At 35.2% G+C, this 24817-nt stretch overlaps 1 long non-coding RNA gene across 3 annotated transcripts; it reads right to left on the reverse strand.

Moving 5' to 3' along the window:
* Window positions 1-14509: 14509 nt before the first annotated feature.
* LOC138926868 (uncharacterized) lies at window positions 14510-23396 on the reverse strand. Of its 3 annotated transcripts, XR_011443555.1 has the most exons (5): window positions 20973-23396; window positions 20303-20704; window positions 15930-20149; window positions 15259-15660; window positions 14510-15105 (listed from the first exon to the last, which is right to left on the reverse strand). It is a non-coding gene; the product is annotated as an uncharacterized lncRNA (long non-coding RNA). The 3 variants fall into 3 exon arrangements; XR_011443556.1 differs by lacking the exons at window positions 14510-15105; window positions 15259-15660 and having other exon boundaries at window positions 15757-17628; window positions 17782-20149; XR_011443557.1 differs by lacking the exons at window positions 14510-15105; window positions 15259-15660 and having other exon boundaries at window positions 15757-20149; window positions 20973-22671; window positions 22825-23395.
* Between the last annotated feature and the right edge of the window lie 1421 nt (window positions 23397-24817).

Genomic DNA, 24817 nt, shown 5'->3' on the forward strand with positions numbered 1-24817 from the left:
AGCCTCACGTGCGAGTTCGTACGCCGTCCCGGGAGCTGAGCGAGGCGGTGCGTGCCCACTTCCGAGGCGTGACCCTGGCGGATGAGCGATTCCATCTGCCAGCGACAATCTCCGTCGTCCTGGGTGCAGATATGTACCCACGGATTATTCAACCGGGCTTCCTGAAGATCCAGGACGGACTCCCAGTGGCCCAGAGCACCGTGTTTGGATGGGTCGTATCCGGAGCCTGCCACCAGCCATAACTTCGAGGGAGCTATTGCAACCCGAGTGATTGCAAGGGGGGCGGAATGTTTAGGTGAGGGGCCGTGGTGCCACTCACCTGAAGAGCGCATCCGCGCTGAAGAGCGCACCCGCGCTAAAGAGCGCACCCGCGCTGAAGAGCGCGTCCACACTCGCCCCTCTGTGCCTCTCTTCTCGCTCGTTGGCTGTCGGCGATCTCTTTTTTTTTTCCACTAGTTTTTAAGTTCAATCTCATGTAAGCAGCCGAATAAAGCTGACCGCGTTATAGCACCGAAAAAGACGCCCCCGACTTCTTATTTCATTCTAAACCTTTCTGGAATCTTTTTGCGGAACCACGCCCCCCTACACAAAATTCTATTAGCCGGACATAATGAAGAATTAAACAATTTTACAATTGTAAAATTAAAGAAAAATATTACAATTAAAGAAAAAAAAATAATAATAATTATAAAAGAAAGAAAAAGTTCAAAGTCCTTACGAGGATTTGAACACAGAAAAATTACACATAGAGTAGCTACTCTATGCATTACGCTACCATCCTGTCTAGATCTGCCGCGATCAAAAATACTATTTCTTCTACCAACTACCACATCGGCGCATCGAAAACAGAAACGAGAAATCGAAATTGAAATTTGGAAGCCAAAACATTTTTACTCCGTCGTGCGAGCAGTCACACATACACACATAGGTTCACATTTTTGTTGACGGATACATGTAAAGAGTTCTAAAAATAGAATTGTATGCATGTACGTTCCCCCCTCACCAACAAGCTCGACGCAAAAAGTTGACCGTTTTGGGCCCTGATGTCCCATCTATGTACTTTATAATCTTTGGTTATAGTTATAGTTATAGTTATAGTTATAGTTATAGTTATAGTTATAGTTATAGTTATAGTTATAGTTATAGTTATAGTTATAGTTATAGTTATAGTTATAGTTATAGTTATAGTTATAGTTATAGTTATAGTTATAGTTATAGTTATAGTTATAGTTATAGTTATAGTTATAGTTATAGTTATAGTTATAGTTATAGTTATAGTTATAGTTATAGTTATAGTTATAGTTATAGTTATAGTTATAGTTATAGTTATAGTTATAGTTATAGTTATAGTTATAGTTATAGTTATAGTTATAGTTATAGTTCGGTCTGTGCTTTGTGCTTGGTGACGAAAGATTCTGGACGTACCTCACCAGTGCATTTTCTTCCTGTTGGTGAAAAGCCTGGTCGAATGATCGGGTTGCTTCATTAAGGCATTTGCTGGTGATCTGCTGTTTTGCTAATCACGACTTTTCTCTCATGAGCTGTTCGATTTGCTGATTGGATTTCTAGTATTTTCGGTCTACTTCTTTCCCTTGAAGAGTATAGATTTCAACTGCCGCAACGAGTACTTCTTCCAGGGCGCTCGAAGTGTAGTTTATATCCGATTCCATGTAATGCTCCGGGGCGAGTTTGGTGTGGGCACTCATGTACCTTTTGTATTTAGGCCAGTTCGTTTTTGGCGTCGTCAGGCTGAAGTGGTTATTTCTGAAGGGGCTGAAGGGGTTTCAACCGAACGGTTATTTCTGGGCATTAAAGAAGCGTTAAAAGCACAGGCGAGTGCTCTGATGATAAGTCCGAGACTGCTTTGGCACTTATTAGATTGCGGGGTATGTTTTTTGTCACTGCAAAATCAATAAGGTCTGGGTGCTTGCGTTTGTCGGTTGGCCAGTATGTGGGACTTCCAGGGGAAACATAGTCCAGTTTATTTCTCACATTTACAATTGCATTGTACAATGGCGTTTATTTAACGATCCCGATATAAAAAGATGTGAAAATGGTATTTAATGCGTTCTCTGATTAGAACTCCAGTTCCGCCGTGGGCTTTCCCATCTGGATGATCTGTGCGGTAGATTGTGTAGCCTCTTATTTGATTTGACTACTTTTTTAGTTTTTTTTTTAGCCATCGTTTACTTTATGGAGTAAATTTGTTTTAAATCGATGAAATTAATATAAATGTTAATTTAAAACGTTTTCTTTTAATTTCAGTTTTGTTTATTTCCAAATAAAACGTATACAAATATTCTGTCCTACTCCTATAACAAATATTCGATGGAAATAACAAAAATGTAGGAAACCAAAAAAATTACTATTCCCTGGTAACAACATTTTCAGAAAATTATTTATTAATAGCTTAGTATTTAACGTATTCAAAAATAATTTTGATTTGGTTCTTTAGTATTTAGTTGGTCTTCCTTGAGTTTTTAATAAGGGTTAATTCTTGATACCATAAAATCTACCAAGAGTTCGTTAGTTTTCTTAATTATGTCTTTATAACAGAAACTTTCCACTATTAAATTAAATTCTCTTAATTTTTTTGGGTTTCTTTTTATGTATTTTAACTTTAAAAATAGGACAACGATATTGAATCGGATAGAAATCAGGACTTCTCCCTGGCCAGTCTAAGGTTGATAATCGATTTTTCTGCAAATAATTGATTACCTAAATTTAAGAAAAAAAAAAGAAAATATACTAGAAATTTAAAACTTTAATTATCGTTTAAACAAATCCTTAAAGAATTAAAAAAAAATTTATCCCTTTTTTTTGCACTATAGCAAGGACCTGAGTCGTCCTAAAAGATTATGTTTGGGGCACGAAAAAGATGCTCCTTCATTGAGGGTAGAAGGTGACGATTCAGAACACCTTAGAACAACATTCACAGTTCCATCAATTTATGCCAGATCACCAACGATATAGTAAGAAAAGCACCCCCGGACCATTCGGCATGCTCCTTGCCTCACCTTTCGCCGTAAGCAATTATTTTTGAAGCGTTTGTTGCGTTTGGGACGCACCTAGCTCATACTATTGTAAGCCAAATGGATTATTTTTGTCGTTACAAAAAATGAAGTTTCGCCAATCATGTACAGTCCAAGATTCGTGCATTTTGACCCACTGCAACCTTCTCTAGACCATTTTTGCGGTCAAGACAGGGTTTTTCGCTGTTCGCCGGCCATGAAGTCTCCTTAATGTTCCTTTGAACGGTTCGAGTGCTTATTTCGACTCCTTTCAACTGGAAGAACTTACTTCTTACATTTTTTGCTGATTTGAAACGATCAGTCATGCCTAATCTTGAAAGGATACGATCCTCGTGGTAGTTGGTCTTCTTTTTCTTTCCTGATCCTGGCAAATGCTTTAGAGTTCTTAAAAGAAGACTTAATAAATCCAACGTTAGAGCTTATTCCTCGGAAGCTTAAGATTTTCGATTGTAAGGCCAATATGACCCCTTGGAAATTTTCAGTCATTTTGGACATATTTGAAAAAAAATTTTTTTTAACATAAGAATAATAATAAAAAAATTTCTTTTAGATCATGAAAGCTAAATACCTTCCGGATATAACGAAAAAATTCAAGTTGATATAATAACACGCGCTCCTACCACACTAATGCAAAGTTCACATTTAGTGCAAGCACTTAGGTGTCCGGATTTCATTGTCCGCTATTGTAAGTCGGAATGGACGTCTTGTGCAGAAAAAAAAATACATAAGTATAAAGTATATATGTTCTTGATCAGGATCACCTTCTGAGTTGATAATTTCATGTCCGTCTGTCCTTCTGTCTTGTTCTACCAAACTAGTCTCTCAGTTTTAAAGCTATCGGCTTGGAACTTTGCCCACACCCTTCTTTCATTTGCACGCAGTATATAAGTCGGAACGGCCGGGATCGGCCGACTATATCCTATAGCTGTCATATAACTGATTGATCGGAAATGGTATAACTTCGGTGTTTTTGGGGTTAGAGAGTTCATTTTACATGAGAGCTATTTTTGGCAAAATAAAATGACATGCCAAATTTCATAAGGATCGGCGGTCTATATCCTATAGCTGCCATATAACTAAAAGATCGGAAACAATCCAACTTTCGTGTTTTTGAAGATAGAAAGCTGGCACTTGGTACACATTCTATTTTTGGTCAGTTAATCCGACCTACCAAATTTTATACCGATCGGCTGACTATATCTTATAGCTGCCATATAACTGAACGATCGGAAATGGTTTTTGGTAGATATACCAACTTTGGTATTTTTGAAGATAGAAGTTTGGGGCTTTTTTTAGATTTTTAATTATAATAAATTAGGTTATATTATCATATTCTCATAAGGATCGGCCAACTATATCCGATGTTTGCGATATATATCCGGTTTTAACTGCAAGGGTATATCAACTTCGGCTCAGCCCGAAGTTAGCTTTCCTTCCTTTATTATTTGATCTTAATTCAGTCAGATGTACAATCGCCAACCATGATTCCTGCAACATCATTAACAACGGGTGCATTTAGTCGGCGAATATGATCTCCAGCTGGTGTTTTATCAGGATTAATGACGATAGCGTAATTATCGCTTTGTAATTGGTGCATATGTGATTTGAATATTTTAAACAATTCATTGTGCTCGGTCAATAGAGCATCTAGTTCACTGACGATACGTCTGGCATTAAATGAATCAAGGTTATAATAATCACAACGTGCATTCGCGCGATTGGCAAGTGCGCTTCTGGAATCCTCGCCGCCCATAAAGTAGATTTGTAAGAATTTATGTGGTTCATTTGACATTGGCAGCAGTGAGCCCAATGCGGACATTTCTTGTCCATAGCACCAATTAGCATTTTTGAATGAGCATAATACTCAATATCAGGCTCATACTGGAATGCTAGACGCAGGAATGAATCACTACATTGCATTCTGACTACATTGCATTCAGCTCGTGTATATTCTGGCTCTTATTGATGCAATTGCGCTATTTTAATACGTTCATCAGTATATTGTTACTGGATTTGCTTCTCGGTTCTTTCTGATCTTTTATTTCGCATGATTCCAGATCTAGTTGTATCACGGCTCAAAAAACCTCCTTTGCGTTTTCTTGCATTGCTCAATGTACAAAACACTCATAAATATAATTAATGTATTTAATGATGAAGGATTTTTGCCCCAGCTTAAATTGAGTTAAAATGCTATGGTAGCGTGAGTTTGTTAGTGTGATGAGGTAGTATCAAACTTTATATGCGATTATTGGTATGTCGAACAGGATTTAAGAGGATGAAAAATAGATGTTGGCGGATTTTCAGACAAAACAAAAACTGTGACACGAAAATTTTATATATAAGATACATTAAAAATTGCTTATAATTTAAATTTTTACAAAGCGCCACACAGAAATACCATACTATCGAAGGTATCGAATTATTGTTCCCAAACCATCAAAAATATTGAATGGCACCATCATAGATAGTTTCCCAGCTCTACTTCAAAGAGTACAAGAAAACCACAAGCTCTATGGCAGAGAAAGAGAACCAAAAGAGGGAGCGAAAAAACTTAGTGACTTTTTATATAAAAGAAAGCTTTCTAGAAACAGTTCTTGTTGTAAAACTGAGCCTGTGAATTAATTGTTTAAAAAAAAACACTGTTTTATTAAGTTATTCAATTTGTAATAATTTTATTCTTTTCGTTTGCACACACAACCAGCCAGTTTCAAGTTTTACAAAGAAGAAGCGGTAACACACGTAAGTGTGACCGATCGATGATAGATTTGTAATACCGATTTTTGTAGACGTATGTATATAGATGTATTCGGTATATGCTAAGATATATTCAACACGCCCCCTCAAAAATTGAATTACAAATATTTTACTTAAATTATATATATTCAACTTGGCTTGTGTGCATCTGGGGAAGTTTACTATTTTCTGATTCAGCATTCGCTGCATGGATTGGGGAAAAACCCCGAAAAACCCAATCAAATCGCTTTTGATATCTTAAATAATAGTTACAGTTTCGTTTCTGTTGACAATTCAAAAATTTAAAAATATTGGTTACAGATTTAAGTTCATAAACATAATATTGACTTAAAATCATTTTCCTTCTTTTTTTTTTTTTATTTTTCTTTTAAAATTAAATGAAATTATTAATCAAATTAAAATTAAATCAAATTATTTTCATATTTTTTTTTGTTTTTTTTTTTTGTTTGAGTATGTAATCTAATAATAAGAAATTATATATGTAGTTAGCATTTAATTCAGTCTTTAAGGATACCAAGTTTCCCACGCAGTTGTAGAAATGTAGTTGCTGGCAACGGCTTTGTAAAAAGGTCTGCAAGTTGATTCTCTGTAGGAATATACTCAAGACAAATATCATTAGTTTCTATTCGTTCTCTTATAAAATGATATTTAATATCTATATGTTTCGACCTTTTATGGCATGATGGGTTGTTAGCTATACTAATGAAGCCTTGATTATCTTCATAAATTACTATAGGTTTTTCAATATCAATATGTATATTTTTTAATAGGGACATAATGATTCCCTGACTGCTTCAAATAAGGCCATGTATTCTGCTTCAGTCGACGAAGCAGCTACGGAATTTTGCCTTTTTGTATTCCAACAAATTAAATTAGAATTAAACATTCTAAAAATATAACCAGTGGTACTCTTTCTGTCACTTTCATTTCCACCCCAGTCAGAATCTGCATAACCCTTAAATATGTTTTCAGCATTTGGATCTTTCTCGAAAACCATTTTCATATCTATACTACCCTTTAGGTATCTAAGAATTCTTTTCAGACTTGTCCATAGCTCTGCATTATTTTTATTTGTATATCGACTAAGAATATTAACTGCAGTCGCTAAATCTGGACGTGTACATAGCATAACATACATTAAGCAACCTATTAAATTACGACAAGGAGCGTCAGATTGCTCATCTGAATTTAATAATTCGTAATTTAGCTTGCTTTGAAGAGGTGTATCAACTGATTTACAGTATTTCATCTTAAACTTATTTAAAATTGATTTAATATACGAACATTGACTAAGGTGTATTCTATCTTGACCTACTTCTACTTTTATGCCAATAAAATATCTAATTTCATCAAGGTCTGTCATTCTAAACTTTTTCATTAAATAACTTTTGAACCTTGTCATTCTTTCTATGTCTGCTGTTGCGATTACAAGATCATCTACGTACAGCAGTACATATATATTTTTCTCAATGGAACCAATATCAAGAATATATATGCAACGATCAACTTGTGAGTTTTCAAAACCACACTCTTTTATTGCTTTATCAAATACTTCAAACCAACATCTGGCTGCTTGTTTGAGTCCGTAAATTGATTTATTTAATTTGCATACCTTTAAATTATATTGAACTGACAAGGATAACATGACTCTAAAACTTGTAATCCTAGCAACAGGTGCAAATGTTTCTTCATAATCAATAAGATACTCTTGGGTGAATCCACGTGCTACTAATCTTGCTTTGTATCTTACCATATTTAAAAGAGAATACCCATTTATTATCTACTATATTTACATTTTCAGGCTTTTTCACAATAGTCCACGTATTGTTTAATTTGTGGGCATCTAATTCTGACATAATAGCTTCTTCCCAAAGGGATTTGTCACTTCTGTTCTCTATTTCATCAAATGATTTTGGGACATCATTCAGAAGTGTATGTGCATTTAAAACGAACGAGTTAAGATCTTTATATGATATTCGAGGCTTATTCTGTAGTCTAATACTCTTTCTAGTAGCCTCCTCGTCACCGGTCTTTACTAAGTCTTTGTTGCTTTGACTATTTACAATAACACTAGGCTTTTCAAATTCACTACTTTCCTTACTCTCATTCGGGAAATTTGTTGGCTCACTCTTCCTACTATCATTCAGAAGTTTGCCTTGACTTTTGTCCTTACTTTCATTCAGGATATTATTTTCATTGTTCTTCTTATTCTCATTCGGAAGATATATCTCATTATTTTCCTTACTATCATTCAGGAAATTATTTTCATTAGTCTTCTTACTCTCATTCGGAAGATATGTAATATTATTTTCCTTACTATCATTCAGGAGATCCATATTAGAATTTTTAGCTCTAGAATTTATCATATTTCGCTCATCTATAACTACATCTCTAGCAACAAAGAATTTTCTTTCAGCTACATTCCATAATTTATAGCCATTATTATCAAAACCAACAAGAATACCCTTTATTGACTTTTCGTCAAATTTCCTTTTTCTAGTTTTGTTGTGGACATACACAGTCGAACCAAAAACTCTTATAAACTTTAAGTTTGGCTTTCTTTCGTGCCACATTTCATACGATGTTTTTGTGCTATTTCCAAGTGCTCTAGTTGGAGTTCTATTTATTAAGAATGTTGCTGTCAATACAGCTTCACCCCAGAAATTTTTTTCAAGCTTAGCACCATTCACCATAGCACGAGCCTTTTCAGTAATGGTTCGAATCATTCTTTCAGATACACCATTCAATTGAGGTGTATGAGGCACAGTTAAATGATAACTGATACCCTTTTGAACACAGTATTCACGCATATCATTTGATAAATACTCTCTACCGTTGTCTATATAAAGATTAACTATTTTAAGATTGAAATGGGCCTCACTTTTTGCTACAAAATCTTTAAACATATTAAATACGTCTGATTTGTTTTTCATTAAATATGTTACACAATAGTGTGTATATTGATCGACAAAAATTACATAATAATTTTTATCATCAATTGTAGTCGGTGTTATTGGACCACACACATCCGAATGAACTACAAACAGTGGTCTCTTAATAAAATCTTTTATTTTACATTTTTCAAAAGGTAGCCTTGCTTGTTTTCCATTTACACAAGCCTCACAAATATCATCGACAGGGTATACTTTATCCAGAAGATTATTATTAATAAATAAATTATTTCTTTTTATTTCTAACATTTTCCCTTTACTAACATGCCCTAACCTTTCATGCCACAAACGATACATATTTTTATCTTGTGCATTTAATGTGTATGCTGTAAATTTTAAAACTGGTATATTGTACATACCTGTACTTTCGGCCACAATCATATCACCCTTGGTGATTTTTACTCCAGTTTTGTTGAACTCAACAGTCATACCTGACTCTTGAAGACGCTTTACAGATATCAAGTTGTCAGCAACCTCTTCACAGAATAGGACGTCTTCGAGCGTTATTTGATGGCCATTGTATAATTGGACGATTCCCCGCTTGGTTGCAAATATATATTGTCCATGCTTAGCCACAGCAATTCTTATTGGAGATTCCAATTCCACATAATCAGCAAACATTGCCACATTATTGATTAAATGGTCAGTGGCTCTAGAATCCAGGATGAAGTTCCAATTTTTGCTCGAATTTGTATTTGGTTCACTATTCACCATAAATGCGAAACCTGACTGGATTGTTGCCGTTTGTGCTTGCTTGTTATTATTGTTATTTTCTTTATTTTGTTCATTTATTATTCTTTTATACGCATAGCAATCCTTTTTTATACGCCCATCCTTTTTGCAATGATAGCATTTTATATTAGGTTTAACTTTTCCTTTATATGGTTTGCGGTCAACATTGCCTTTATTATATTTATATTTATTGTATTTATAGTTGTTATTATTTTTGTAATTATAATTATGTTTATTATTATTATTAACAGTTGCTTTCATAATTTCTTGCTAGTATCAATGCTTTCATTTTTAAGTCTAATCTCATGATCTAACAATCTGTTTTTGACAAACGCTAGAGTTAAATTTTCTTAAGACAATGTTTCTATAGCTGTAATTACACCATCATATGTATTTGGCAAAGTAAGCAATAAGTGAGACACCCTGTCCATCTCTTCGAGTTTTGCACCAGAAGCAGCTAACTCACTCATTAACTCATCAAACACATTGAAGTGGCTCACTAGTGCTGTCTCACTCCCTAACTTTAGTTATAAAAGACGCTTGCGGACGGACAACTGAGATGCAAGACTTTTGCGCTCATATATCGCATCTAAATTCTTAAAAATTTGACTCGCCGTCTTTCCGGCGCCTATGGCGAAATTAAGAAACGCGTCACCGAGATACTTGATTAAAGTGCTCTTTGCACATCTTTCTGCTTTATTCCAATCTTCATCTAATTCCGTTGGTTCCTGCTCATCAATTACTTTTAACACATTTAATTCGGCAAGAAGTGCACGAATTCTAAATTTCCACATAGCATATTTTTCGCCATCAAAATGTTTTATGTTACGCTTTGCTCTGTCGGCCATATTTTATTTCGGAATTTCACAATAATGTATAAGGGAACAAAAAAAAATTTTATAATTCTTATTAAGGGGGGAAATACAATTAAAAGGCCTAAAATGAGGCCTATCTTTGGGAGTAAATTGCAAGTAGGGAATTGAATGAATCTTAGCGATTCTTTTTGCATGTTATTAGGAAATTATTGGGCAATGAAAATCAGTCAAGTTTTTCGAAAAATATTGTAATTAAGCCCATTTATGATCAATAATATGGAGTCGTGTTTTGGGGGATAAACTTTGCGCCGTGCAGTCTCCAGGCCCAGGATCACGTCTAAAACAAAAAACAGCCACTGGGCATTAAACTTAGAGGTACAGCGCACAACATGAATTATTTCATATGCAAAAAAATGGTTTTTCCATGAAAAAATTTGAAATTGAAAAAAATGTTTAAAAAAAAACACACTTTTTTTCGACTTTGTTCGTCAAAAAAAAATATGTTATAACAAATAAATATGAAAAATCCTTTAATTCATGTTGTGGAGAATTGCATTTCAAACATAAAGCAAAAAACCGCATTAGATTGAAATTAAATCTCTGACCTGTGACTGCACGGCGATTTTGAAAACACGACTTTTCAGTAGAAGCGTTTAAAGTTTACCACTCACTAAAGTTTACCACTGACACGCACTCACTAAATTGCGTATTACTTTGAAAATTAGTACCGGACAGCTTTATGCTTTTAAAGGCTTATTCCCAGACATATTTAGAGTACATTAAGACAAAAAAAAAATTTTCGAAAAAAAATAAATTTTTAATTGTATTTCCCCCCTTAAACTTTGAAATATATGATTTTTGTGAACTGGGCCCATAACCTGTTGTAAAACTGAGCCTGTGAATTAATTGTTTAAATAAAAACACTGTTTTATTAAGTTATTCAATTTGTAATAATTTTATTCTTTTCGTTTGCACACACAACCAGCCAGTTTCAAGTTTTACAAAGAAGAAGCGGTAACACACGTAAGTGTGACCGATCGATGATAGATTTGTAATACCGATTTTTGTAGACGTATGTATATACCAGATGTATTCGGTATATGCTAAGATATATTCAACAGCTCTTAAACAAATGAAAATATACGCTTTCCTATCTACATTTTCTATGAAAAAAAATTGTTCCAAGAAAATTTCTTAAAAAATGTTCCTGTGATCTCTCCCTTCCAAGGGTCAACCGGAGTTGAAAGTTTTTCGGATTTTCATGGAATCATAGGGCGAATGGTCTTCAACGGTTTTGCTGATTTCTATGAATCGAAAATTTGACTTTTTCGAACATTTGTGGTCGTACATATTATCGGCAATAACACGGCGAATGTTGTCTTCCAAATGGTCAAGCGTTTGTGGCTTATCCGAATAGACCAATGACTTTACATAGCCCCAAACTAAGCTAATCAGATAGTTTTTCTGGATGTAACGGTGTTTTGACATACACTTGAGGGCTAGCTTCGCTCCAAATGCGGCAGTTTTGTTTGTTGACGTAGCCATAGAACCAGAAGTGCGCTTCATCGCTAAACAAAATTCGCTTATGAAAATCGGGAACAATGGAAATCTCATTTTGGCTTCATTCGACGAATCCACGCCTTGCTTGATGATCGGTTAGCTTTAATTCTTGCACGAGTCGGATTTTGAAGGCACCCAAACCAAGATCCTTCCGCAAAATACGATCGATGGCGGATGGACTCATTCGGGTCTTCCTCAATGCTGCGCTTTACAGTATCAATAGCTTCTTCTGTATGCACTGTACGCCGTCTCTGGGGGTGCAAGTTATCAATAAGAGTTGGCGTGGTGCGAAAACGTTCCATTGTTAATCGAATTAATTGCGCTGATGGACGATTTTGTCGACGATAAAAAGAAGATAGTCCGCGATACGTATTTCTCAAAGGACATACATATTCTGCACAGAACCATTATTTTCGAAATAAAATTGCACTATTTCAAAGCGTTGTTCAAGCGTGAGTCAATGTATCATTCTCTAAATTTACTCTAAGATAGCTTAGGGTGGAGCGGGAGCGAAAGCTCATATTCGTTCTTGTGTGAATTCCCCGCAATAGATAAGTTAGGCTTAAGATTAGAGAAAAATATAATCGAAATTATAACGTTGATGAGGCAAGATCATTTTTTCGTTCTCGTTTTTCGACTTTTTTAAATATTCGGCAGCCATCCTTTTTTGTTTTTTTTAGAGTGTGAGATAAATCAATCTCATCTCAATCTCATTTTGGCGCCCCTGGGTGGACTGTAGTGCTAAATATTTAAAAAATAAACATAAACATAAAGTGACAGTGACACTGTGTTACTACACACAAAAAAGAACAAAAATTCAAAGAGCTGCTCGCTTAAATCTACGTCTTGTGCTGGAATATGGCACCCTCCTTTTAATTCTTGGCGCATACGTACTTGAAATTAGTAGAGCTAACAATTTGAATAGTTGGTTAAAATAATTAACAATCATGGGTCAAAGGGCGACCAAGCGGAACATCCTTTCGGTGACATCGAAGCTGTTTGCTGGAATTTCACAATAATGTATAAGGGAACAAAAAAAACTTATAATTCTTATTAAGGGGGGAAATACAATTAAAAGGCCTAAAATGAGGCCTATCTTTGGGAGTAAATTGCAAGTAGGGAATTGAATGAATCTTAGCGATTCTTTTTGCATGTTATTAGGAAATTATTGGGCAATGAAAATCAGTCAAGTTTTTCGAAAAATATTGTAATTAAGCCCATTTATGATCAATAATATGGAGTCGTGTTTTGGGGGATAAACTTTGCGCCGTGCAGTCTCCAGGCCCAGGATCACGTCTAAAACAAAAAACAGCCACTGGGCATTAAACTTAGAGGTACAGCGCACAACATGAATTATTTCATATGCAAAAAAATGGTTTTTCCATGAAAAAATTTGAAATTGAAAAAAATGTTTAAAAAAAACACACTTTTTTTCGACTTTGTTCGTCAAAAAAAAATATTTATAACAAATAAATATGAAAAATCCTTTAATTCATGTTGTGGAGAATTGCATTTCAAACATAAAGCAAAAAACCGCATTAGATTGAAATTAAATCTCTGACCTGTGACTGCACGGCGATTTTGAAAACACGACTTTTCAGTAGAAGCGTTTAAAGTTTACCACTCACTAAAGTTTACCACTGACACGCACTCACTAAATTGCGTATTACTTTGAAAATAAGTACCGGACAGCTTTATGCTTTTAAAGGCTTATTCCCAGACATATTTAGAGTACATTAAGACAAAAAAAAAATTTTCGAAAAAAAATAAATTTTTAATTGTATTTCCCCCCTTAAACTTTGAAATATATGATTTTTGTGAACTGGGCCCATAACCTGTTGTAAAACTGAGCCTGTGAATTAATTGTTTAAATAAAAACACTGTTTTATTAAGTTATTCAATTTGTAATAATTTTATTCTTTTCGTTTGCACACACAACCAGCCAGTTTCAAGTTTTACAAAGAAGAAGCGGTAACACACGTAAGTGTGACCGATCGATGATAGATTTGTAATACCGATTTTTGTAGACGTATGTATATACCAGATGTATTCGGTATATGCTAAGATATATTCAACAGCTCTTAAACAAATGAAAATATACGCTTTCCTATCTACATTTTCTATGAAAAAAAATTGTTCCAAGAAAATTTCTTAAAAAATGTTCCTGTGATCTCTCCCTTCCAAGGGTCAACCGGAGTTGAAAGTTTTTCGGATTTTCATGGAATCATAGGGCGAATGGTCTTCAACGGTTTTGCTGATTTCTATGAATCGAAAATTTGACTTTTTCGAACATTTGTGGTCGTACATATTATCGGCAATAACACGGCGAATGTTGTCTTCCAAATGGTCAAGCGTTTGTGGCTTATCCGAATAGACCAATGACTTTACATAGCCCCAAACTAAGCTAATCAGATAGTTTTTCTGGATGTAACGGTGTTTTGACATACACTTGAGGGCTAGCTTCGCTCCAAATGCGGCAGTTTTGTTTGTTGACGTAGCCATAGAACCAGAAGTGCGCTTCATCGCTAAACAAAATTCGCTTATGAAAATCGGGAACAATAGAAATCTCATTTTGGCTTCATTCGACGAATCCACGCCTTGCTTGATGATCGGTTAGCTTTAATTCTTGCACGAGTCGGATTTTGAAGACACCCAAACCAAGATCCTTCCGCAAAATACGATCGATGGCGGATGGACTCATTCGGGTCTTCCTCAATGCTGCGCTTTACAGTATCAATAGCTTCTTCTGTATGCACTGTACGCCGTCTCTGGGGGTGCAAGTTATCAATAAGAGTTGGCGTGGTGCGAAAACGTTCCATTGTTAATCGAATTAATTGCGCTGATGGACGATTTTGTCGACGATAAAAAGAAGATAGTCCGCGATACGTATTTCTCAAAGGACATACATATTCTGCACAGAACCATTATTTTCGAAATAAAATTGCACTATTTCAAAGCGTTGTTCAAGCGTGAGTCAATGTATCATTCTCTAAATTTACTCTAAGATAGCTTAGGGTGGAGCGGGAGCGAAAGCTCATATTCGTTCTTGTGTGAATTCCCCGCAATAGATAAGTTAGGCTTAAGATTAGAGAAAAATATAATCGAAATTATAACGTTGATGAGGCAAGATCATTTTTTCGTTCTCGTTTTTCGACTTTTTTAAATATTCGGCAGCCATCCTTTTTTGTTATTTTTTTTAGAGTGTGAGATAAATCAATCTCATCTCAATCTCATTTTGGCGCCCCTGGGTGGACTGTAGTGCTAAATATTTAAAAAATAAACATAAACATAAAGTGACAGTGACACTGTGTTACTACACACAAAAAAGAACAAAAATTCAAAGAGCTGTTCGCTTAAATCTACGTCTTGTGCTGGAATATGGCACCCTCCTTTTAATTCTTGGCGCATACGTACTTGAAATTAGTAGAGCTAACAATTTGAATAGTTGGTTAAAATAATTAACAATCATGGGTCAAAGGGCGACCAAGCGGAACATCCTTTCGGTGACATCGAAGCTGTTTGCTGGAATTTCACAATAATGTATAAGGGAACAAAAAAAACTTATAATTCTTATTAAGGGGGGAAATACAATTAAAAGGCCTAAAATGAGGCCTATCTTTGGGAGTAAATTGCAAGTAGGGAATTGAATGAATCTTAGCGATTCTTTTTGCATGTTATTAGGAAATTATTGGGCAATGAAAATCAGTCAAGTTTTTCGAAAAATATTGTAATTAAGCCCATTTATGATCAATAATATGGAGTCGTGTTTTGGGGGATAAACTTTGCGCCGTGCAGTCTCCAGGCCCAGGATCACGTCTAAAACAAAAAACAGCCACTGAGAATTAAACTTAGAGGTACAGCGCACAACATGAATTATTTCATATGCAAAAAAATGGTTTTTTCCATGAAAAAATTTGAAATTGAAAAAAATGTTTAAAAAAAAACACACTTTTTTTCGACTTTGTTCGTCAAAAAAAAATATGTTATAACAAATAAATATGAAAAATCCTTTAATTCATGTTGTGGAGAATTGCATTTCAAACATAAAGCAAAAAACCGCATTAGATTGAAATTAAATCTCTGACCTGTGACTGCACGGCGATTTTGAAAACACGACTTTTCAGTAGAAGCGTTTAAAGTTTACCACTCACTAAAGTTTACCACTGACACGCACTCACTAAATTGCGTATTACTTTGAAAATAAGTACCGGACAGCTTTATGCTTTTAAAGGCTTATTCCCAGACATATTTAGAGTACATTAAGACAAAAAAAAAATTTTCGAAAAAAAATAAATTTTTAATTGTATTTCCCCCCTTAAACTTTGAAATATATGATTTTTGTGAACTGGGCCCATAACCTGTTGTAAAACTGAGCCTGTGAATTAATTGTTTAAATAAAAACACTGTTTTATTAAGTTATTCAATTTGTAATAATTTTATTCTTTTCGTTTGCACACACAACCAGCCAGTTTCAAGTTTTACAAAGAAGAAGCGGTAACACACGTAAGTGTGACCGATCGATGATAGATTTGTAATACCGATTTTTGTAGACGTATGTATATACCAGATGTATTCGGTATATGCTAAGATATATTCAACAGCTCTTAAACAAATGAAAATATACGCTTTCCTATCTACATTTTCTATGAAAAAAAATTGTTCCAAGAAAATTTCTTAAAAAATGTTCCTGTGATCTCTCCCTTCCAAGGGTCAACCGGAGTTGAAAGTTTTTCGGATTTTCATGGATTCATAGGGCGAATGGTCTTCAACGGTTTTGCTGATTTCTATGAATCGAAAATTTGACTTTTTCGAACATTTGTGGTCGTACATATTATCGGCAATAACACGGCGAATGTTGTCTTCCAAATGGTCAAGCGTTTGTGGCTTATCCGAATAGACCAATGACTTTACATAGCCCCAAACTAAGCTAATCAGATAGTTTTTCTGGATGTAACGGTGTTTTGACATACACTTGAGGGCTAGCTTCGCTCCAAATGCGGCAGTTTTGTTTGTTGACGTAGCCATAGAACCAGAAGTGCGCTTCATCGCTAAACAAAATTCGCTTATGAAAATCGGGAACAATGGAAATCTCATTTTGGCTTCATTCGACGAATCCACGCCTTGCTTGATGATCGGTTAGCTTTAATTCTTGCACGAGTCGGATTTTGAAGGCACCCAAACCAAGATCCTTCCGCAAAATACGATCGATGGCGGATGGACTCATTCGGGTCTTCCTCAATGCTGCGCTTTACAGTATCAATAGCTTCTTCTGTATGCACTGTACGCCGTCTCTGGGGGTGCAAGTTATCAATAAGAGTTGGCGTGGTGCGAAAACGTTCCATTGTTAATCGAATTAATTGCGCTGATGGACGATTTTGTCGACGATAAAAAGAAGATAGTCCGCGATACGTATTTCTCAAAGGACATACATATTCTGCACAGAACCATTATTTTCGAAATAAAATTGCACTATTTCAAAGCGTTGTTCAAGCGTGAGTCAATGTATCATTCTCTAAATTTACTCTAAGATAGCTTAGGGTGGAGCGGGAGCGAAAGCTCATATTCGTTCTTGTGTGAATTCCCCGCAATAGATAAGTTAGGCTTAAGATTAGAGAAAAATATAATCGAAATTATAACGTTGATGAGGCAAGATCATTTTTTCGTTCTCGTTTTTCGACTTTTTTAAATATTCGGCAGCCATCCTTTTTTGTTATTTTTTTTAGAGTGTGAGATAAATCAATCTCATCTCAATCTCATTTTGGCGCCCCTGGGTGGACTGTAGTGCTAAATATTTAAAAAATAAACATAAACATAAAGTGACAGTGACACTGTGTTACTACACACAAAAAAGAACAAAAATTCAAAGAGCTGCTCGCTTAAATCTACGTCTTGTGCTGGAATATGGCACCCTCCTTTTAATTCTTGGCGCATACGTACTTGAAATTAGTAGAGCTAACAATTTGAATAGTTGGTTAAAATAATTAACAATCATGGGTCAAAGGGCGACCAAGCGGAACATCCTTTCGGTGACATCGAAGCTGTTTGCTGGAATTTCACAATAATGTATAAGGGAACAAAAAAAACTTATAATTCTTATTAAGGGGGGAAATACAATTAAAAGGCCTAAAATGAGGCCTATCTTTGGGAGTAAATTGCAAGTAGGGAATTGAATGAATCTTAGCGATTCTTTTTGCATGTTATTAGGAAATTATTGGGCAATGAAAATCAGTCAAGTTTTTCGAAAAATATTGTAATTAAGCCCATTTATGATCAATAATATGGAGTCGTGTTTTGGGGGATAAACTTTGCGCCGTGCAGTCTCCAGGCCCAGGATCACGTCTAAAACAAAAAACAGCCACTGGGCATTAAACTTAGAGGTACAGCGCACAACATGAATTATTTCATATGCAAAAAAATGGTTTTTCCATGAAAAAATTTGAAATTGAAAAAAATGTTTAAAAAAAACACACTTTTTTTCGACTTTGTTCGTCAAAAAAAAATATGTTATAACAAATAAATATGAAAAATCCTTTAATTCATGTTATGGAGAATTGCATTTCAAACATAAAGCAAAAAACCGCATTAGATTGAAATTAAATCTCTGACCTGTGACTGCACGGCGATTTTGAAAACACGACTTTTCAGTAGAAGCGTTTAAAGTTTACCACTCACTAAAGTTTACCACTGACACGCACTCCCTAAATTGCGTATTACTTTGAAAATAAGTACCGGACAGCTTTATGCTTTTAAAGGCTTATTCCCAGACATATTTAGAGTACATTAAGACAAAAAAAAAATTTTCGAAAAAAAATAAATTTTTAATTGTATTTCCCCCCTTAAACTTTGAAATATATGATTTTTGTGAACTGGGCCCATAACCTGTTGTAAAACTGAGCCTGTGAATTAATTGTTTAAATAAAAACACTGTTTTATTAAGTTATTCAATTTGTAATAATTTTATTCTTTTCGTTTGCACACACAACCAGCCAGTTTCAAGTTTTACAAAGAAGAAGCGGTAACACACGTAAGTGTGACCGATCGATGATAGATTTGTAATACCGATTTTTGTAGACGTATGTATATACCAGATGTATTCGGTATATGCTAAGATATATTCAACAGCTCTTAAACAAATGAAAATATACGCTTTCCTATCTACATTTTCTATGAAAAAAAATTGTTCCAAGAAAATTTCTTAAAAAATGTTCCTGTGATCTCTCCCTTCCAAGGGTCAACCGGAGTTGAAAGTTTTTCGGATTTTCATGGATTCATAGGGCGAATGGTCTTCAACGGTTTTGCTGATTTCTATGAATCGAAAATTTGACTTTTTCGAACATTTGTGGTCGTACATATTATCGGCAATAACACGGCGAATGTTGTCTTCCAAATGGTCAAGCGTTTGTGGCTTATCCGAATAGACCAATGACTTTACATAGCCCCAAACTAAGCTAATCAGATAGTTTTTCTGGATGTAACGGTGTTTTGACATACACTTGAGGGCTAGCTTCGCTCCAAATGCGGCAGTTTTGTTTGTTGACGTAGCCATAGAACCAGAAGTGCGCTTCATCGCTAAACAAAATTCGCTTATGAAAATCGGGAACAATGGAAATCTCATTTTGGCTTCATTCGACGAATCTACGCCTTGCTTGATGATCGGTTAGCTTTAATTCTTGCACGAGTCGGATTTTGAAGACACCCAAACCAAGATCCTTCCGCAAAATACGATCGATGGCGGATGGACTCATTCGGGTCTTCCTCAATGCTGCGCTTTACAGTATCAATAGCTTCTTCTGTATGCACTGTACGCCGTCTCTGGGGGTGCAAGTTATCAATAAGAGTTGGCGTGGTGCGAAAACGTTCCATTGTTAATCGAATTAATTGCGCTGATGGACGATTTTGTCGACGATAAAAAGAAGATAGTCCGCGATACGTATTTCTCAAAGGACATACATATTCTGCACAGAACCATTATTTTCGAAATAAAATTGCACTATTTCAAAGCGTTGTTCAAGCGTGAGTCAATGTATCATTCTCTAAATTTACTCTAAGATAGCTTAGGGTGGAGCGGGAGCGAAAGCTCATATTCGTTCTTGTGTGAATTCCCCGCAATAGATAAGTTAGGCTTAAGATTAGAGAAAAATATAATCGAAATTATAACGTTGATGAGGCAAGATCATTTTTTCGTTCTCGTTTTTCGACTTTTTTAAATATTCGGCAGCCATCCTTTTTTGTTATTTTTTTTAGAGTGTGAGATAAATCAATCTCATCTCAATCTCATTTTGGCGCCCCTGGGTGGACTGTAGTGCTAAATATTTAAAAAATAAACATAAACATAAAGTGACAGTGACACTGTGTTACTACACACAAAAAAGAACAAAAATTCAAAGAGCTGTTCGCTTAAATCTACGTCTTGTGCTGGAATATGGCACCCTCCTTTTAATTCTTGGCGCATACGTACTTGAAATTAGTAGAGCTAACAATTTGAATAGTTGGTTAAAATAATTAACAATCATGGGTCAAAGGGCGACCAAGCGGAACATCCTTTCGGTGACATCGAAGCTGTTTGCTGGAATTTCACAATAATGTATAAGGGAACAAAAAAAACTTATAATTCTTATTAAGGGGGGAAATACAATTAAAAGGCCTAAAATGAGGCCTATCTTTGGGAGTAAATTGCAAGTAGGGAATTGAATGAATCTTAGCGATTCTTTTTGCATGTTATTAGGAAATTATTGGGCAATGAAAATCAGTCAAGTTTTTCGAAAAATATTGTAATTAAGCCCATTTATGATCAATAATATGGAGTCGTGTTTTGGGGGATAAACTTTGCGCCGTGCAGTCTCCAGGCCCAGGATCACGTCTAAAACAAAAAACAGCCACTGAGAATTAAACTTAGAGGTACAGCGCACAACATGAATTATTTCATATGCAAAAAAATGGTTTTTCCATGAAAAAATTTGAAATTGAAAAAAATGTTTAAAAAAAAACACACTTTTTTTCGACTTTGTTCGTCAAAAAAAAATATGTTATAACAAATAAATATGAAAAATCCTTTAATTCATGTTGTGGAGAATTGCATTTCAAACATAAAGCAAAAAACCGCATTAGATTGAAATTAAATCTCTGACCTGTGACTGCACGGCGATTTTGAAAACACGACTTTTCAGTAGAAGCGTTTAAAGTTTACCACTCACTAAAGTTTACCACTGACACGCACTCACTAAATTGCGTATTACTTTGAAAATAAGTACCGGACAGCTTTATGCTTTTAAAGGCTTATTCCCAGACATATTTAGAGTACATTAAGACAAAAAAAAAATTTTCGAAAAAAAATAAATTTTTAATTGTATTTCCCCCCTTAAACTTTGAAATATATGATTTTTGTGAACTGGGCCCATAACCTGTTGTAAAACTGAGCCTGTGAATTAATTGTTTAAATAAAAACACTGTTTTATTAAGTTATTCAATTTGTAATAATTTTATTCTTTTCGTTTGCACACACAACCAGCCAGTTTCAAGTTTTACAAAGAAGAAGCGGTAACACACGTAAGTGTGACCGATCGATGATAGATTTGTAATACCGATTTTTGTAGACGTATGTATATACCAGATGTATTCGGTATATGCTAAGATATATTCAACAGCTCTTAAACAAATGAAAATATACGCTTTCCTATCTACATTTTCTATGAAAAAAAATTGTTCCAAGAAAATTTCTTAAAAAATGTTCCTGTGATCTCTCCCTTCCAAGGGTCAACCGGAGTTGAAAGTTTTTCGGATTTTCATGGATTCATAGGGCGAATGGTCTTCAACGGTTTTGCTGATTTCTATGAATCGAAAATTTGACTTTTTCGAACATTTGTGGTCGTACATATTATCGGCAATAACACGGCGAATGTTGTCTTCCAAATGGTCAAGCGTTTGTGGCTTATCCGAATAGACCAATGACTTTACATAGCCCCAAACTAAGCTAATCAGATAGTTTTTCTGGATGTAACGGTGTTTTGACATACACTTGAGGGCTAGCTTCGCTCCAAATGCGGCAGTTTTGTTTGTTGACGTAGCCATAGAACCAGAAGTGCGCTTCATCGCTAAACAAAATTCGCTTATGAAAATCGGGAACAATGGAAATCTCATTTTGGCTTCATTCGACGAATCCACGCCTTGCTTGATGATCGGTTAGCTTTAATTCTTGCACGAGTCGGATTTTGAAGGCACCCAAACCAAGATCCTTCCGCAAAATACGATCGATGGCGGATGGACTCATTCGGGTCTTCCTCAATGCTGCGCTTTACAGTATCAATAGCTTCTTCTGTATGCACTGTACGCCGTCTCTGGGGGTGCAAGTTATCAATAAGAGTTGGCGTGGTGCGAAAACGTTCCATTGTTAATCGAATTAATTGCGCTGATGGACGATTTTGTCGACGATAAAAAGAAGATAGTCCGCGATACGTATTTCTCAAAGGACATACATATTCTGCACAGAACCATTATTTTCGAAATAAAATTGCACTATTTCAAAGCGTTGTTCAAGCGTGAGTCAATGTATCATTCTCTAAATTTACTCTAAGATAGCTTAGGGTGGAGCGGGAGCGAAAGCTCATATTCGTTCTTGTGTGAATTCCCCGCAATAGATAAGTTAGGCTTAAGATTAGAGAAAAATATAATCGAAATTATAACGTTGATGAGGCAAGATCATTTTTTCGTTCTCGTTTTTCGACTTTTTTAAATATTCGGCAGCCATCCTTTTTTGTTATTTTTTTTAGAGTGTGAGATAAATCAATCTCATCTCAATCTCATTTTGGCGCCCCTGGGTGGACTGTAGTGCTAAATATTTAAAAAATAAACATAAACATAAAGTGACAGTGACACTGTGTTACTACACACAAAAAAGAACAAAAATTCAAAGAGCTGCTCGCTTAAATCTACGTCTTGTGCTGGAATATGGCACCCTCCTTTTAATTCTTGGCGCATACGTACTTGAAATTAGTAGAGCTAACAATTTGAATAGTTGGTTAAAATAATTAACAATCATGGGTCAAAGGGCGACCAAGCGGAACATCCTTTCGGTGACATCGAAGCTGTTTGCTGGAATTTCACAATAATGTATAAGGGAACAAAAAAAACTTATAATTCTTATTAAGGGGGGAAATACAATTAAAAGGCCTAAAATGAGGCCTATCTTTGGGAGTAAATTGCAAGTAGGGAATTGAATGAATCTTAGCGATTCTTTTTGCATGTTATTAGGAAATTATTGGGCAATGAAAATCAGTCAAGTTTTTCGAAAAATATTGTAATTAAGCCCATTTATGATCAATAATATGGAGTCGTGTTTTGGGGGATAAACTTTGCGCCGTGCAGTCTCCAGGCCCAGGATCACGTCTAAAACAAAAAACAGCCACTGGGCATTAAACTTAGAGGTACAGCGCACAACATGAATTATTTCATATGCAAAAAAATGGTTTTTCCATGAAAAAATTTGAAATTGAAAAAAATGTTTAAAAAAAACACACTTTTTTTCGACTTTGTTCGTCAAAAAAAAAATATGTTATAACAAATAAATATGAAAAATCCTTTAATTCATGTTATGGAGAATTGCATTTCAAACATAAAGCAAAAAACCGCATTAGATTGAAATTAAATCTCTGACCTGTGACTGCACGGCGATTTTGAAAACACGACTTTTCAGTAGAAGCGTTTAAAGTTTACCACTCACTAAAGTTTACCACTGACACGCACTCACTAAATTGCGTATTACTTTGAAAATAAGTACCGGACAGCTTTATGCTTTTAAAGGCTTATTCCCAGACATATTTAGAGTACATTAAGACAAAAAAAAAATTTTCGAAAAAAAATAAATTTTTAATTGTATTTCCCCCCTTAAACTTTGAAATATATGATTTTTGTGAACTGGGCCCATAACCTGTTGTAAAACTGAGCCTGTGAATTAATTGTTTAAATAAAAACACTGTTTTATTAAGTTATTCAATTTGTAATAATTTTATTCTTTTCGTTTGCACACACAACCAGCCAGTTTCAAGTTTTACAAAGAAGAAGCGGTAACACACGTAAGTGTGACCGATCGATGATAGATTTGTAATACCGATTTTTGTAGACGTATGTATATACCAGATGTATTCGGTATATGCTAAGATATATTCAACAGCTCTTAAACAAATGAAAATATACGCTTTCCTATCTACATTTTCTATGAAAAAAAATTGTTCCAAGAAAATTTCTTAAAAAATGTTCCTGTGATCTCTCCCTTCCAAGGGTCAACCGGAGTTGAAAGTTTTTCGGATTTTCATGGATTCATAGGGCGAATGGTCTTCAACGGTTTTGCTGATTTCTATGAATCGAAAATTTGACTTTTTCGAACATTTGTGGTCGTACATATTATCGGCAATAACACGGCGAATGTTGTCTTCCAAATGGTCAAGCGTTTGTGGCTTATCCGAATAGACCAATGACTTTACATAGCCCCAAACTAAGCTAATCAGATAGTTTTTCTGGATGTAACGGTGTTTTGACATACACTTGAGGGCTAGCTTCGCTCCAAATGCGGCAGTTTTGTTTGTTGACGTAGCCATAGAACCAGAAGTGCGCTTCATCGCTAAACAAAATTCGCTTATGAAAATCGGGAACAATGGAAATCTCATTTTGGCTTCATTCGACGAATCTACGCCTTGCTTGATGATCGGTTAGCTTTAATTCTTGCACGAGTCGGATTTTGAAGGCACCCAAACCAAGATCCTTCCGCGAAATACGATCGATGGCGGATGGACTCATTCGGGTCTTCCTCAATGCTGCGCTTTACAGTATCAATAGCTTCTTCTGTATGCACTGTACGCCGTCTCTGGGGGTGCAAGTTATCAATAAGAGTTGGCGTGGTGCGAAAACGTTCCATTGTTAATCGAATTAATTGCGCTGATGGACGATTTTGTCGACGATAAAAAGAAGATAGTCCGCGATA

Source organism: Drosophila bipectinata, chromosome 4, assembly GCF_030179905.1.
Source record: "Drosophila bipectinata strain 14024-0381.07 chromosome 4, DbipHiC1v2, whole genome shotgun sequence".
NCBI classification, from domain to species: domain Eukaryota; kingdom Metazoa; phylum Arthropoda; class Insecta; order Diptera; family Drosophilidae; genus Drosophila; species Drosophila bipectinata.